Source organism: Cryptomeria japonica, chromosome 2, assembly GCF_030272615.1.
Source record: "Cryptomeria japonica chromosome 2, Sugi_1.0, whole genome shotgun sequence".
Classification (NCBI taxonomy): Eukaryota; Viridiplantae; Streptophyta; class Pinopsida; order Cupressales; family Cupressaceae; genus Cryptomeria; species Cryptomeria japonica.
Genome location: NC_081406.1, coordinates 350,466,826 through 350,484,093, shown reverse-complemented (window position 1 = coordinate 350,484,093; position 17,268 = coordinate 350,466,826).

The following is a 17,268-nucleotide window of genomic DNA, read 5'->3' as shown; positions in this document are numbered from 1 at the left end:
TTTTTGATGCGCACGTCAGACACTATGTTATGTTTTTCTGAAAAAATCAGGGTCTGTTTTTTGTGCGCGAAGGATTTGACCCCCTTAATCTTATCCAATTTTAAAAAAGTTTAGTAGTTTGGAAACTAGATTTAGAGTACTACAATATTTGTTCTTTGATTATCTTCATATCTTGAGTGGATGACTTTCAAATTTTGCCTCCAAGTTCAAGTTCACCTAATTTCAGAAAAAAAGTGTCCACTTATACCCCCCCTTTTGACCACCATCTTTGTGCACTTACCCTCATATGCTCCACTTTGTTCATCTAAATTATTGCATCGCCATTTAAAGTAAAAATATGTATACTACCTAACCATAAATATCCAAGGAATGCTTGTCTTCTATAAAAGTACCATGATAACCCAGTAAATACTTTGAGGTACCCCACAAATATTTGAATTTTTTTTAGCTGCATCCCAATGAATCCATTTAGGAATAGATAGAGTTGTTTAGAACTCCCATTACTTGGACAATGTGTGGTCTAGCATAGACCATAGCATGCATTAGGCTTCCAATTGCACTCTGATAAGGTACTTGTCTTCCATATATGATGGAGAAGTATGACATTATGGAATCTGATAATTTTGTTCCTAAAGTAACAATATAACACAATGGTCTAGAATATTGCATGTTAAACCTCTGCAATATTGAATCCACAAACTTACTTTGGCAATAGTAATCTAGATTAGAATACTCAAATTCAAAAACTTTACACAAAAGTATCAATTTTTTGGTCTACATCCTTAGAGACTACTTAAGGCCATACAAATATTTCTTCAATTTATAGATCAAATTTTCTTTTCCTTTGACCATAAGTGATTTGGTTGCATCATATATATTTCTTCCCTCAAATCACCATTAAGGAAAAAAAAAATTCACATCCATTTATTTAATTTTATATCACAAGTTGTAGTAATAGAAAGCAATAATAAATGACATTCTTGCAATAGGAGAAAATATTCACCAATATCGTCTCAACTTGGAGCAACCTTTTGCAACTAACCATGTCTTTTACTTTTCAACATTATCATCAAAACCCAATTTCTTATTAAGTACCCATTTGCAACCAATTGGTTTACATTTGGGAAAAGGTACCATGTTCTATATGTCTTTTCTTTTAAGTGTCATAACAAGGACCCATTAGTAGTGGAGGGGTTATCAGATCCCATTTGGGGGCCCTTGTTGATGCTTATGTGGGTAACCTGAATGGGCATTCCTCTAATCATGCTGAAGCTATGGCCTTAGCCTGGGGAATTCGTCTCGCCCTCACCATGGGAATCAGGATTATGGACATTGAGGGTGACTCCAAGCTCATCATTGATGCTGTCAAAGGGCGGAATAAGTTTAATTGGACCATTGAGGGAACCATCAGGGACACCCTGAGGATCATCTTCGAGCTTGACTCCTTTAAAATCATGCATGTCTTTAGGGAAGGCAACGGAGTGGTGGATGCCCTAGCGGCCACTGGACTAAATCTCTCAGGCTTGAGATGTTGGAGGAGTCACAATTCCCTCCCGGACCATGTTAACTTCCTTCTTCAAGAAGAGAAATCCAAAATTCTTACTAATGATTGAGCTGCTGCCAAGTGTTTTCCTTACTCTCCTCTCTTCCCTTGGGGTAGTCTGAAGGTGTTGGTTTCATAATTCAAATTATGAGAATATCTCTACGATCTTTTCTGATGTGGTGGTGACTCGTTCGGCCAGGCTGGCAGTGATGGACGTGTTGCTTTGGTGGCAATTCCTTGGGCTTACAGCATCATGATGAGGTACGATTGGATTGGTAATGTGTTGGTTGCCATCAGTATTTGCTGGCTCTTCATGCCTCATAACCAGGAATCATTTCTAAAAGTGATTTCAATTTTTCCCATGCGCCCAACTTCATGTCTTATTTATTGACGTTGGACTTGCACACTTCCCATTATCTTTTCTCTGCTTGCTTCTCATAGGGTCTCTGCAACTTTCTTTGCGAAATTGTTTTCATGACTTAAAAAGCTCTATTGGCGGAGGATATGGGGGGCGACAGAGTTAGATACGAACCAGATAATCCGAATGATTTAAAAAATGACCCCCTGGTCTGGATTTTTTGTGTTGAAGGAGGGGTTGCCGATTTTTTGGAATGTCTGCAGGGCCATGATGAGCAGCTCTCGTCTGCTTTTTCCTCCTCTTGGTCTGGGAGGCGTGTCTCAGTAGGCAACATTTCCTTTGATGTCTCTGAGGAGACTATTTCCCAGGCTACGAAGGTGACCCTTGATGGCCGACGCTGGAGGCGTACCAGCCATGTTGCCAATAGCGAAGGTTTGAAACGATTCTTTCGCAACCACGAAGAACCTGTCAAACTCCAGGGTGGGTTTGCTCGGGAGGAGCTCAAACACCCGTGGAACATGATCTGCCTTATGATCATGAAGTTCTTCACTCTCGAGGGAAGGCACAAGGTATTCTACTACTATCATTTGTCCCTTCTCAATCATTTCCGCAATAATAATTTGCTCAATCTGCCCTTTTATTTACTGCACTCTATTGAAAGCTCTGTTAAAGACACCATGGATTCCAAGCATGGGGATAAGCTACCCTACCTCCTTCACCAGGGCCTCATTTACTGGCTATATAAATTCCATGAGGCCCTTTGCCCCCCCACCCCCAACCTCTCACTCTCTTAGCCCCCCATGCCTACTCCTCAGTAGCTTGTCACCCTGTCTATGGCCTTCCCTAGATTTTTCCAGTATCCTCATGAAGGCTTTGCTACAGCCACCATGTCTCTGCTTACTTATGCCTCTGTTGTTTCCTTATCTGCGGTCTCCACCAGTTTGACTTTGTCAGCCTCTCCTAGTGCTTCTCGTTCCTTGTCCAAGGGCAAAGGCAAAACCCCTGTTAAACGCAAACGTATTGTCTTTGATGACAATTCATCCTCTGAGGATGCTGAGAATGACAATCCTTCCCTTGATTTTGAGGTTAAAAGGAGATCCTCCAGACTGGTTTCCAAAAGCCGCAAGAAGAAGACCTCGATGATTGAAAATATTGACTCGGAGGAGGACCCCATTGGAGACAAGGAGGGAGAGGACCCTAATACCACTATGGTGGCCCGTGATGGGAATGACGTGGATGTGAATATGACTAGGGACCCCATGGTTCCGACCACTGTTGGTGCTGCTGACACGGGCAATTCTGAGATGCAAACCCAGGACCCTATTGATGTTAAGGATACAACCCCTATGAACATGGGCACTGAAGGTGAGGAAATTTCTGATAACAAATCCCTGGACTCTGGTAACTTGGACCCGGATTTAAAGATGGCGAAATAGGTGATGCAATCTCTCCCCCTGATGGGCCTGGGTAATGACATTGACAGCCCCCTGCTGAAGATGTGCCCAAGGAGATGGAAAAGACTACAGATTAAATGGCTGTGGTGAAACCCCAGGGTGTCCCCACTCTGCAACAAATGGAAAAGTTGCGCACGGACGTGTTGGACATCACGTAAAGGATTGAGAACCTGAGCCTCGTGCTTGAATTGCAAGCTATCATGGACGATGTCAACCGACTCAAGAGCAGCTCAAGAGCAAGATGGAGGCCTGGGATGCCCAAATGGTGGGCCTTAACAAATTTCATTTGTAGGTGTTACACAGCTCGACGCTCACCCTCTCTTTGCTGAGGGAACTTACTGCGAACACGGAGGAGGATAAGCAAGAGGCTAGGGACCTTTACAAGCTTCCTGTCCAATGAATGAAATAGTGCCATGGATGTCACTGGGGTGCGCAAGGCACCCCTGTAGTTTGTTTTTGTGTTTTCTGCTGTTGTTTCTGATTTCTAAAGACTTGGTCTCTTTTTGCTGTTAGTTGTTGTTAATGTTGTTATAGTGTTGTTTCTGCACTGTGGTTTCGTTAATAGTTATGCTATGTAAAGGGTCAGTGCCCTTGTTCTCACTGCTTTATTAATAAAAAAACAAGGACCCATTAGCATGCATACCTAATTTATCATTTATAATTCTATGTTCATCAATGTTAGTATGTAAATCAAATATACAAATTAATTGTTGGCATTATTGGTAGTTGTTGTTATTGATGCCAACTTGTAACTTGTGTGCTGTCATTGATGATATGTTTGGTATGATGAGTGTTAGAGTATGGTGAGATTGGTGTCAAATGAATGTTGGTTGTAGATGCTCAGTGTTGTGGATGTCCACCTTCTTGGTGTTTGATGCCTACATTCAGTATGATGTGTTGTGTTGATAATTGTTGGCAACAACAATGAAGGAAAACTGAGAGGGGGGGTGAATCAGTTGTCACCGAATTAACAAACTTAACCTCAAGTACAAATCTGGTTAACTGCAACAACAACAAAGATAAGAAAATTGATAGCACAACACACAACACCAAGATTTTGACGTGGAAAATCCAGTTAAGGGAAAACCCACGGTGGGAACCTACCCACAATAAGATGATACTCTGCAGTAGTATGTGGAAATAATTACAATGGGGAATGCACATGCATTTAGGGTCACTGCTCAAAATACAATAACCTGGAAGGCTACAACCCTCAGGGAAGGTTCACTACCTTATAAGGAAGTCTCACTGACTTACAAAATATTCAGACAACAATCCAGAATCAAATGAACTGAAAGAATAGCATCTCCAAATGCTTGATGACAGTTCTGGTTAAGCAAATTTGTCTGGTCTGCAACACTCCAATCTCTGCTCACTCACAATGCCAAAGGATGTATTCGCTTGTTCTCACCTTTACCATTCTCTGATAATGCAGACACACCACCTATACAAAATTTACATGACTTTATCACCTATTTATACAATTCATCAACCTTGACTACAAGGTCGACCAAACTCTCAACTCACAATTACAAAATTACATCACACGATACAAATAATATTGACCACCGAACCAATATTATGATATATATGATATAATATGGACCTAAACCAAATGCTCAAACACACAACACAACCGGAAATCACACCAAGATCAACTGCAACACGCTACACCACCAAATAGGTCTCATAGCATGAACAACACCACTGGATAAACAAAAAACCAAAACCATGTACAATGATCAATGTAGATCATCAAAACAAATAGGACATAATTAGGAAACACCAACAAGCACGTTATAATCATTTGTAACATTTGCACCACCATTTATCAAATCTTCATCGATCAACATCTGAAACTCAAGAACACTCAAACAACAACAATTGCCATGAGGAAAGATAACTTGCAAAGCACCAAATCACGAACCATCTGAAATGAAGATACACAAGAACATCCCAAACAATCTCCCAAAATCTCAACTCAAGATCTAATCATACTGGAATATACCAGAGGAAATACCAAACTCTGCAAAGCATTGATCAGAAGAACCAACTTGTAAGATGGATCATATGATAATATGATATGATCAAATTAAGCTCTTGGATCACTGAAACCAATACAAAAAGATATAATGATACAGGAAATATTACATATACCGAACCATGATCCCAATAAACCAATCTACAACCACCGGAGCAATAAATCACATGAATATGTTGACATCAATGACAACAACATATCCTAGCAGCAACAATGTCCAACAATCTCCCCCTTTGGCATTGATGGAAACATATGGATGTGAAAAACAATCAATACAAAGAAAGAAAACATCTCCAACAAACTCCCCCTAAGATCAAGCAGATAAAACAATTTTTTACATGCTTTCTCTCCCCCTTTGACATCAATGACAAAGGTTCTCAAAACAAAAAACCAAACTTACTCTCCCCCTTTGAATAAACAAATCATGATTATAACTAGCTCAACTAAACCACAAATAGACTACTCCATTAGAGGAGCAACATAGGCACATCAATCCGGACAAGAAGATAAGACTGTGAAGTCCACCAGATTGATGCAACTCAATGCATCTAGTTCCCATCAGGAGGGGTGGATACCCTTAACTTGTCTCTCAAGGAGACAAATATATCTGCAAGCAAAGGCTTGGTAAAAATATTAGCAATTTGTTCCCTTGTAGACACATACTCTAACTTCACTTCCTCTTCACTGACTTTTTCTCTCAAGAAATGATACTTGATTGATACATGTTTAATATTTGAATGTTGCATTGGGTTCTTTGATATATTAATAGCATTGGAATTATCACAATATATGATAGTAGGCTCATCATAGATAACTCTGATATCCTTCAACATTTGTTTCATCCAAACTACTTGAGTGCAGTTACTAGCAACATCAGTGTATTCAACTTCAGCAGTGGATAGAGAAACCAAATCTTGTTTATTACTTGTCCATGAAACCAATTTCTTACCCAAAAAGAATGCACCACCGAAGGTACTCTTCCAATCATCAACTTCTCTAGCCCAATCAACATTAGTGTAAGCACATAACATAAAATCATAATTCCTCGGATACCACAAACCATAATCCACAGTTCCTTTCAAGTATCTGAATATCCTCTTTACAATAGTGACATGACTCTCTTTTGAATGAGCTTGATATCTAACAACCATGCACACAACATGCATAATGTCAGGTCTAGTTTGAGTCAAGTATAGTAGTCCACCAACCATAGATCTGTACAAGGTATGATTAGCTTTCGGAGATTCATCATTTTTAGATAATTGCAGCTAGTCACCATAGGAGTTCCAACCGGTTTAGAATCTTCTAACCCAAAATTCTTCAATAATTCCTTTACATATTTAGTTTGAGATATAAAAATACCTTTTCCAATCTGTAAATATGGAAACCTAAGAAAAATTTCATTTTTCCTATCATAGACATTTCAAATTCTTTCTGCATATCACAGGCAAACTTCATATTCAAGTCATCATCTCTTCCAAAGATAATGCCATCAACAAAAACTTCAACATTCTCAATCTTGAAATATAGATTACTATCAGCACTACTTTTATTAAATCCTAGTTTCAACAAATACTTATCCAATCTAGCATATCAGGCTCTAGGGGCTTGTTTCAATCTATAAAGAGCTTTCTTTAGTTTGCATACCATGTCTCCATCATCTGATAATGAAAATCCATCAAGTTGCTCAATGTAGACTTCTTTCTTAAGATCACCATTCAAAAAGGCTAAATTGACATCCATCTGATATACCTTGAAATCTTTATAAGCAGCATATGCAAGCAATAGCCTAACAACTTCAAGTCTAGCTACCGGAGCAAAAGTCTCCTCATAATCAATCCCTTCCTTTTTTGAATATCCTTTACATACCAATCTTGTTTTATTTATGACAACTTCACCGACTTTATTCAATTTGTTCCTGAATACCCATGTAGTACCAATCACATTCTTGTCTTTAGGTCTAAGCGCAAGTTCCCATGTGTTATTATTTTCAATCTGATTCAATTCTTCTTCCATAGTCTTCATCCAATTTTCATCTTTGCAAGCCTCAACAACATCTTTAGGTTCAATTTTAGAAATCAAACATACCTCTTCAGTAGCTAGCCTTCTTCTAGTCATCACACCTTTATTTTTATCACCAATGATCTGATTTTCAGAATGATTCAATCTTACATACCTCATAGTCTTCTGATTATTCTGATTTCTAGGTTCCTGCACCTCTTCACCGGTAGCAGCAATATCTGGATTGACTACCTCTATCGGATCATTTGGCTTCAATTATTCAGTCTAAATTTGCTTTAAAATAACATTCTGATCATAATCATATCCGCATGCTCTGATTTCTTTTCCATAGTTCTCATCAACCTTCACATTTGCACTTTCCACTATCTTTCTTAGTCTCTTTGTAGCACCGGTAGATTTTTCTCTTTGTTGAATATCCCAAGAAAATTCCTTCATCACTTCTCGCATCAAACTTTCGTATATCCGCATCTCTTTTGATATAACACTTGCCTCCAAAAATTCTGAAATATCTCACTGTTGTAACATGACTAAACCATAGCTCATAAGGAGTCTTACCGATATCACCTTTTATATGCACTTGGTTGAATGTGTAAGCAACAGTGCTAACATGTTCTCTTCAATAGATCTTCAGAACATTCCCTTCAATCAACATAGTCCTTGCAACATCCAAGATAGTTTTGTTCTTCCTTTCAACAACTCCATTCTACCGGGGGTTCTAGGAGCAGATAATTGTCTTCCATTCCATGCTTCTCATAGAATGAGTCAAAAACACCGGAACAAAATTCTCCTCTGTCAGATCTCAGACATTTCAACTTCAATCTTGTCTCAGTCTCAACCTTTGCTTTGAATATCTTGAATTTGTCCAATGCTTTTGATTTTTCCCTCAAAAAAGCTACCCACATCATCCTAGAATAATCATCAATCAGTAGCATGAAATATTTGTCACCCTACACACTTCTTATACTTGTAGGTCCACACAGGTCATTATGCACAAGATCTAGCAATTCATCAGATGTATATTGCTTACTTTTGAAATAAATTATCGTTTGCTTTCCCAGTTGACATTCCTTACATACCGGATTAGCAGGCTTAACAATTGTAGGAAAATCTCTAACAACTTGATTAGAACTGATCTTAATCATTGAGTCAAAATTAACATGACACATTCTCCTATGTCACAACCAACTTTCATCAGTCTGAGCAATAAAGCAACTTTTCTCACCGGCATTCAAATGAAAGATATTACCTTCAGTCTTAGTTCGTGATGCAATCTCTATACCAGAGGCATTTAGGATCTTGCATTTTCCATTCTTGAATTGAAAATCATAACCTTTGTCAAGCATCTGTTCAACACTTAAAATATTTTGCTTCAAACCTTCAACATATAGGACATCATCATTGTTATGCTTACCATCAAAGGAAATAGAACCTCTACCATAGATCACATAGGCTTTGTCATCTCCAAATCTTACTATTCTAGCATCATACCTCTCCATATTCACAAATTTTCTTTTATCACCGACCATATGATGTGAACAACCGTTGTCAATCATCCATTTGTATTTCTCTTGAACTTTAGCAGCTAAAGCTTTCTCCTCAATAGTGAAACTTGTAGAATCAATAGGTATCGATCCATATTCTTTAATAGCAAAAAACACAATTTCATCTGCTTCTGATTCATCTGTAACACCTTCATTAGCAGCATAATAACAATTCTTATGATGTTTATACTTTCGATTAGACTTGTAATGCTTATCATACTTCTCACGCTTCTCATATCTATCATGCTTATCAAATTTATCATGCCTATCATACTTAGACATTCTCTTCGAGCACCTAGAAGAAAAATATCCTATTTTATTGCAAGAGAAATATTTCAGATGCACTTTTCCATCATACTTACCAACTCCTTTAGGCAATCTCCGGGCAATCAATGCTTCAAGCTCATGTAATTTTGTTTCTTTCTCTTTCATCTCTCTTCTCTCTTTTTCATATCTAGATATTATGCATTCAGGATCATACTTCTGCTTTCCGGATACAAATGATCTAAATGTTGTCTCAAACTTTCCATGTGATTCACCAAACTCGCTTAGTTCAAATGCAACAATCTTTCCAACCAACCTATCTCTTGTCATAGTAGTCACACTCCGGATCTCATCAATAGCAAATACCTTATGTTTGTAAGCAGGAGGCAATGATCTCAACACCTTAGCAACAATTTCATCTTATTCAAGGGTTCCACTGGCACATTCGATACTTAGGACAAGTTCATTCACCTTAGCCATGAAGGAGTTTATGTTATCATCTTCTCCCATTTTTCAGAATCTCATACATCCCTTTCGAACTATACAACTTAGAAACTTTGACTTGTTTAGATCTCCTTCATACAAGGTCTCAAGCTTCTCCCAGATCTCATGTGTAATCTGAAGTCCCATTACATTAGTCATCTCTGAATCAATCACGACACTCAACAATGCTTCTTTAGCACTAATGTTATTTTCAACATCCTTTATCTCAACAACAACAACCAATCCATTCTGAGGAACAGAATAGGCATCCTTTGTAATATTCTAGTAATCCTCTCCAAGACATCTGAAGTGCACCTCCATCTGGTTCTTCCATATAACTTAATTACTTCCATCGAATCTCAGAGTTTCCTTCTTAAAAATAACACCTCCAGTTGCCATCCCAGATCACCTCAAGCAGTCAAGCTTCTTTCAGAGGATCTGGCTCTGATACCAATTGTTGGCAACAATAATGAAGGAAAACTGAGAGGGGGGGAGGGTGAATCAGTTTTCACTGGATTAACAAACTTAACCTCAAGTACAAATCTGATTAACTGCAACAACAAAAAAAGAAGTAAATTGATAGCACAACACACAACACCAAGATTTTGACATGGAAAACCTGGTTAAGGGAAAAACCACATTGGGAACCTACCCACAATAAGACGATACTCTACAGTCGTATGTGAAAATATTTACAATGGGAAATGCACACGCATTCAGGTTCACTGCTCAAAATACAATAACCCAGAAGGCTACAACCCTCAGGGAAGGTTCACTATGTAGTACCCCTACCCTAATCAATCTCTAATCTTGGTTTAATCTTGGTTAGATTATCTTAATATAATGTTATAGTCAGATGTTTGATTTAACGCATAGCTGTTGATGTGGTTTTCACACTAGTTGTATGCAAGTTGTTTAGTGTACCTATTTCGTGGTATTAATATCAAGCTAACGCTTTCATTAAGTTTATATATGTATGCATGTATGACTCTTGGTTGCAGGAGATTTCAGGTACAACGCCGCATGAGTGCGAGGTTCGTCTTCACCTGAATTTGCAGGTTTGAGTGTACCTCTTTAATCCTTAGAGTTGGATTAGGTGGTCGTAAGACCCTAGTGACCTTAGTCGTGCTCAAGTGAGCATCGTCAGTCGTCGTCGGTGTTCCCTTTTGTTTGGGTTTGCGAATCGTCTGTTTGGTTGACTTTTTCGATTTGCGTGCTTGGTGTGTTTGGTTAAATTGATTGATTAGTCCTTAGTAATTATCTTGATTAATTATGTATTTGTGCATTAGAGATTAATGGACTAAATTAATCGGGATTTTGTTATGTGATTTTTGTTGACATTGGATTGCTCGTTTTAATTTGGGAGCAAGTTCAATTAAATAGCTGATTTTGAATATTAAATGCATTTTGAATATGCTGTTGAAAAGAAAGTTCTGTATTTAATTGCAATAGATTAAATTGTATTCTGTTGGCTTTTGATTAGAAAGGTTAAATTGAATTAAATGAGGAAATCGATTTTGAATTGTAAAGCAATTTAATTTATTGTAATAGTTGGAAAAAGAATTATTTTTGAGAATTAATTTTAAATAAAAATTTTAATTCCCAAAAATGGAATTTTTGGTCAACTCTCCATTATAACCTAAATTTTAGAGGATGGGCATTTTTGGAAAATATTTTGTTGGAGAAAGTTTTTGGATGAAATTTGGGGGATTTTGGAAGAAATTTGCTTGGAGCTTGCAGGTTGGGGCTCTTCTCTGATCTTGCCAGGATTGCTAAATTAGGTAGGCCTCTGGTTATTCTTGGTTTCTTGCATAAAGAAAATCGTTTTGGTGTTTATGAAAATCTGGTTGAAGTTAAAAAAATAAATAAATAAGGTTTAAATGAAAACCAAATTTGGGGTGTTGCTGTTCTTCAATCTATTTTGGGTGTTGAAACCCATTTGTGTTTGAAACCCCTTTGTATGTGGAAAGGATGAATGCCATCAAAAGAAATGTGATACCAACATAGTTCTTTTAAACCAGATTTAGATTTAATCGAAATTTATATTCCTTTGTTTGGCGTGGCGTTTTTTTTATTAAAACCGAACTGTTCGAAATTATTTAAGTTTTTTTTTTTGGTTGGGGTTTGGAGGGCGGGGAGCGGAGCTCTACTCGCCTCCTCCTCCCCTCCCCCGTGCCTTGCTGTAGCTCGCAGTGGCTGCGGGCACACTGCGGTGGCTGCAGGGGCCGCGGTGGCCGCAAGGCGCCGCGGGACCTGCGGGCACCATAGTGGCGCCGCCGCGCGGGATATACCTGTGGCTGGGGTTTGGCTCGCCCAACCCCCGCATGGGGAGGTGGGCCGGTTTTCGCCGCCCCCCATTTTTAAATGTTGTTTTTAAATTAGTTTTTAACAATGTTTTTTTTTTAATGTATTTTTTTGTTATAAAAAAAAAATAATATATAATATTTTAATATTATTTAATAAGACAATTTAATTTTAATTAATGATAATGTTTTAATGTTAAATGTTATTCATTAAATTATTAATTAATGTATATAATTAATTAAGGAGTAATTAATTTATATGTTAATTGATTAAAATGCATTTTGATGTATTTGCAAGGATCCATATAGGCTTTTGCTAATTGAAAGGAAGGATAAAATCAAGTGTTTATTAGTTGTTAATTCTTGGAAATTAACCCCTATGTTAATAGGTTTTTGTGGAAGTAAAATATTATGTTAAATCGGAATATGTTTACTTATTTTGTTTTAGCTTCCTTCTAAGGGTATATTTCTTGTTTTCAGAACTATATACTTATTCGAAGGAGTGAGATTGAGTGTCTTTAATTCAAGAGGGTATCAATGATGTTTTCATTAGAGGTTAAATATCTTATTTAATTGATTAATGGTTGTCTAAATTTTATTAATATGAATTGGTTTAAAAACTCATTATGGCTTAATATGTCTGTTCGATGCTTTGGACCTTAGAGAGTTAGAAAACCAAGAACAACCTATTCCTAGATGAGATAGATAACTGTAATCTGATTTAGATCTTGTAGAAAACTTGATCGACATTTAATGTCTAGATTAATTTGGAGAAAGATTGTATCTGTTGAATGTTGCCTTTGCAAGTTTAATTTCTGTATTCGCTTTTAATTATGAATGGCAAGAGTGCTTTGTTTGATAGGTCCCTGTCGTATGGAATGACTTGGGGTACCTGTTTCAGTCCTCGGTTCCGAGTTGACTGTTGTTTTGTGGTAGTGTCGTATTTGGTCATATCCTCTATGTGTGAGTCGAATGATGATTTGTGGTTGACCGTTGTTGGTCAGGTCTCTAGTTAGAGTACCGTCTGTAAGTGTACCATTTGTGAGTCATGTTTGACCAGATGTTTGTTTCTCCCTTCTTGAACTCCGTTCGTTTGACCATGTGTATACCTTGGTTTTGAGTTCGTCTTAGTATAATCTAGTGTCGTATGGGAAAGTGGCTTTCGATTGGGGGCCGCGCCCAAAGTGGCTGCTAGGTAACCCGTCGAAAGTGAGTCTAATAAGTGATAACCTAACAGTAGATTAGAATGTAATCTCTAAGTAAGATAATTGTGCCTCACACATGGGACGAGTGCTATCATAGATTCGACATGCTGTGAGAAGGCCTGAAATGGTAAACCACCATCCTTGTCTTCACGAGAGGATGTGTGGGTCCACATGAGGCTTGGATGGGCCGGAAGCTCGGATTAGGTTGCCAGGGTAACCCAGTGTATGGGGCCGGGACCTATGAAGACTTGCCATGGTAACTATACCAGGTTGTGTGATGACACTTGTCCCTACGTTCGCTAGTGTGTTGTCGTTTTGTCCTGTTAGGAGTACCTTTGTGGGTCGTCCTTTTGTCTCTGCCCTTGTGAGTATCGATTTCATGTTAGACCTTGGGTGGTGATGACTCAGTTTTATGGATGCTCTCCTGGACCTTTGTATTAGCTTTGATTATGTTCAGCTGGATCCTATCCTTTTCAGGGATCGATTATGTATTAATTGACCGATGCGGTCATTTGTATATTGTTTATATTTCGCCTTGGTGGCCGGATTGTAATGGTGTAACCTCTTGTATTCTTAACTTTATTATTTATCAGAGGGGTCTTGCAGTTGAGCAGACCCGGAGATGTAGCCCTTTAGGGGTGAACTCCGAGATCATTATGGTGTTTTGTGATGTATTCTCTTATGTTTCCTTTATTCAGCTTTATCATGTATGATTAGCTTATATTAAAATGGTTAAGTGGATAAATGGAATTAACTTTAAATGTTTATATGCAGTTCTTTCTTGAATGGCATGTTGATCAAATGCATAAGTGGTTTAGATGAGATTTATTGTAGAAGCATGTATGCAATCGTCTTTTAAATGCAATAAGATGGAATATGAAAGAACGTCACTTAGAGTAATGGAATATATTCGGTTGTGGTTAGAAAATTAAATATGCTTGAAAAGATCTCTTATGTTTATGATGAAATTCTAGTGTGTTAAGATGTTAGATGTATGGCTTGTAATTTTAAATGAAAAGCTTGAATGAAGATTATGAATAGATCTTAATGGATGAGTCATTGCTTGTGATTTATATTTCCATCTTTTGAAAGAAATTATCCTGATTCAGAATTATCTTGTTATTAAGATATTCAGCTTATTGGATTAATTGTGTGAGTTAAGTGAATTGTGAAATTTACGTAATCTCGTTGGGAAACTCTTTAGGTGTTAGTTGATGTCTTCCGCTATGTAATCTGAATCCTTGATATCTTGTTGTATCTTAATGTGGTGTAACTTTAAAAAAAAAAAATTATTGCACTCTATTCTTGTGTTATGGCTTAATCCCTACGGGGTTTCCTGGCGGGGCATTACATTTGGTATCAGAGCCCATGTTGCAAACATTGGGATCTCTGGTGTCGCGTGTGCCCTCTATTTGTGTGAGGTGTATCGACCTTATGTGTATGCTTATCCTCCTGTTGCATGTGAGTGATTGAGCAGACCTTAACTTGTGTGTAACGTGTGTGTTCACACCTTGTTTTCGCCTTCTTGATGTTGGTGTTTGAGTGTTTATTTGTGCATTGTGTGCTTATTGATGTCTTGGTCTACGATTACTCTTATTCTGAAAGAGAGTCGTATGTACCTTCCCTTATTGAGTGTTGTACTCTTTAGACTAATCCATTTGGGTTGGTCCGTGCTTGTCTTGAATCTGAAAGTGCGAATTGTGTTTGTTTAAAGATTATGATCTAGCTTAATGTTGTCCACTTGAGGGACTAGTATGGCAATTATTGTATGTTTATTTTGTAGAAAATTAAATGATTATCACCATTCCTCTCTTCTTTCTGGAAATTAAAATGAATAGGATATGTGTAATTATCTTTGATTTGAGTTTCTTGTTTGCAAGAGAGAAAAGGGTGTAACTTCTTGAACCCTTGTGTGAGCCTTATGATGCTTATGTTTTTAGATTATTAAGGGGCTATGGGTTTTAAAGTTAATAATGGCTATTGGGAGAAAACTGTATGTGTATGTTTAAAGAATTCTCCATATGTGTTTGTAGGAGTAGCATGATTAAATTCTATCTTAGTAAGGTGCATTGCTATGAGAATAGTTGAATTATGTGAAACTGCTTGGTTTGTAGAAGAAGTATTAAAAGGAGCATGTTATTGTAGCTTCGAGAGAGTATTAATGTGTTTTCCGAAAGATTGTCTTATGAGTTTCATTAAACAAGTTTGATTGAAGAATTATTTTAGCAAATGCTCCATTGAACTCGCTTTTGGGTATATGTAATTACCTTATTGTGTTTAGGAAGTGCGAATGAAAAAGCTTGTTTGATGTGTATGCATTAATGTGCTTTATTTGGGTAATAGCTCCTTGCTTATCTTTGATCGTAATGTGATTTCTTTAATAGGTTGCAAATTATGACATGTGTCTATATTGTATTATTATAAGTGAGTGTTCTTAAGAGGTCTTGCAGTATCGAAAAGATTGCTTCTCTTGATCTCTGTTTTGTTTGGAAAACTAGAACCTCCTGTTGCAACCATAACTATTGGAAATGTTTTGTTAGGCTGATGTCATCCTTCTAAAATGGTAGCGAAATGAAAACCGTGTAATTAAAATGATAGGCTTATAGTGAGAAATTTAATATTATAGCGTGATCTTGATTGATCTTGTGTCTTCGTAGGAAACAGTTTGATTATCAAACTCTCTTTCCCTTCTCTTTGCCTAATCATAAGATTTTTAGAAATGGTATTAAGGAATGCATTGATTTAAATAGAATGTTTTTAAAACATGTGAAATTGTATGTTTGCTGTTGGCTTCATAGTGATAGATGAAAGTCTTAAGCTTTAGAAATGAATTTGGATAGTTAGTAATGTGAGTTCGGATGCTTAGTGAAATTTGAGAAAGATATAGGAATGATGTTATTTCCTTATGTAACTGTGAAGTGTTAATAATTTCAGTACTTGTATCTAGAGTAAACTTGATTCAGTTATTTATGTAGAAAGCATAATTGAAATCTTCCTTGAATAGATGTTAGCGTACTGAAAAGTACTCCCCGTAAATGTGACTAAACCAGTACTGGTGTATTTGTGTGTGTTGTAAGAAACCAGTGCTTATTATGTGTGCCCATGGGTTGGTGAAGTAATCAACCATGGAGGATATGTTGCTTATGAGTATGAGAAACCATACTGTTTATGTGATGTTGCTTATTTGTTTCCCTGCTGAGTACCAAACCTCGGGTTGTGGGTAACTCAGTATGTTAAGGGGTAGTATTCGAAGTAACTGTTCCTTGAATAGTATGGATTGGCGTACGAGTAATGTCGGCGCGAAGCGACTTTAGCTTCTCTACTTCGAGGAATGATATAGTTGTACTATTAAACTGTATCAAAGGTGTACTCAATACTTTCCCTTTGATGAATCTATTTATAGGTTTATGTGTGTCAGCCTATTTCCTCCTGTATTTGAGCTTATGGATGGTGATTCTTGTGTATAGTGATGGTATAATTTGGAGGATCCTTTGCCTTGTCTTCATGAAAGGTAGGTTTATTCACATGTGCTGCCAGTTAGTATGTGTTGGTGGGCATGTGGGTGGACCCTAGTCATGTATACCTCTGACTTACGGCGAGTATCCTTCTAGATACGTTGCTATGCGGGATGTGACCTGCGCGTGCTTTTTCCGTGAGGTGCACTACCATGCGGGATACGTCCATTGTGTGTTTTCTCCACTTGGGGTATTGCCATGCCACGTGACGACGTGATGTGGGGTGATGTCGAGGTGCACACCGCCATGCCATGTGGGTAGTGTGACTATGTCACACCACATGATGAGCTACTGCAATAGCTAGTCAGTTGTTCCTTCCTTCCTCGTTGGTGGCTAGATGTTAGTCACATAGTGATGTTATGTGCAGTTGTGATATTCTTTATATTTCTTTGGGGATCGGCAATTTATTTTACTTTGACTTTGAAGGTTTAGCCACGATCTTGTGAACTTTTGCACTTTTGATTTGGTGTTGAAATTCCGGATTATTTTCTTACCTTACTATTGGAATTGATGATTATTACCTTATTCATCTGTACTTT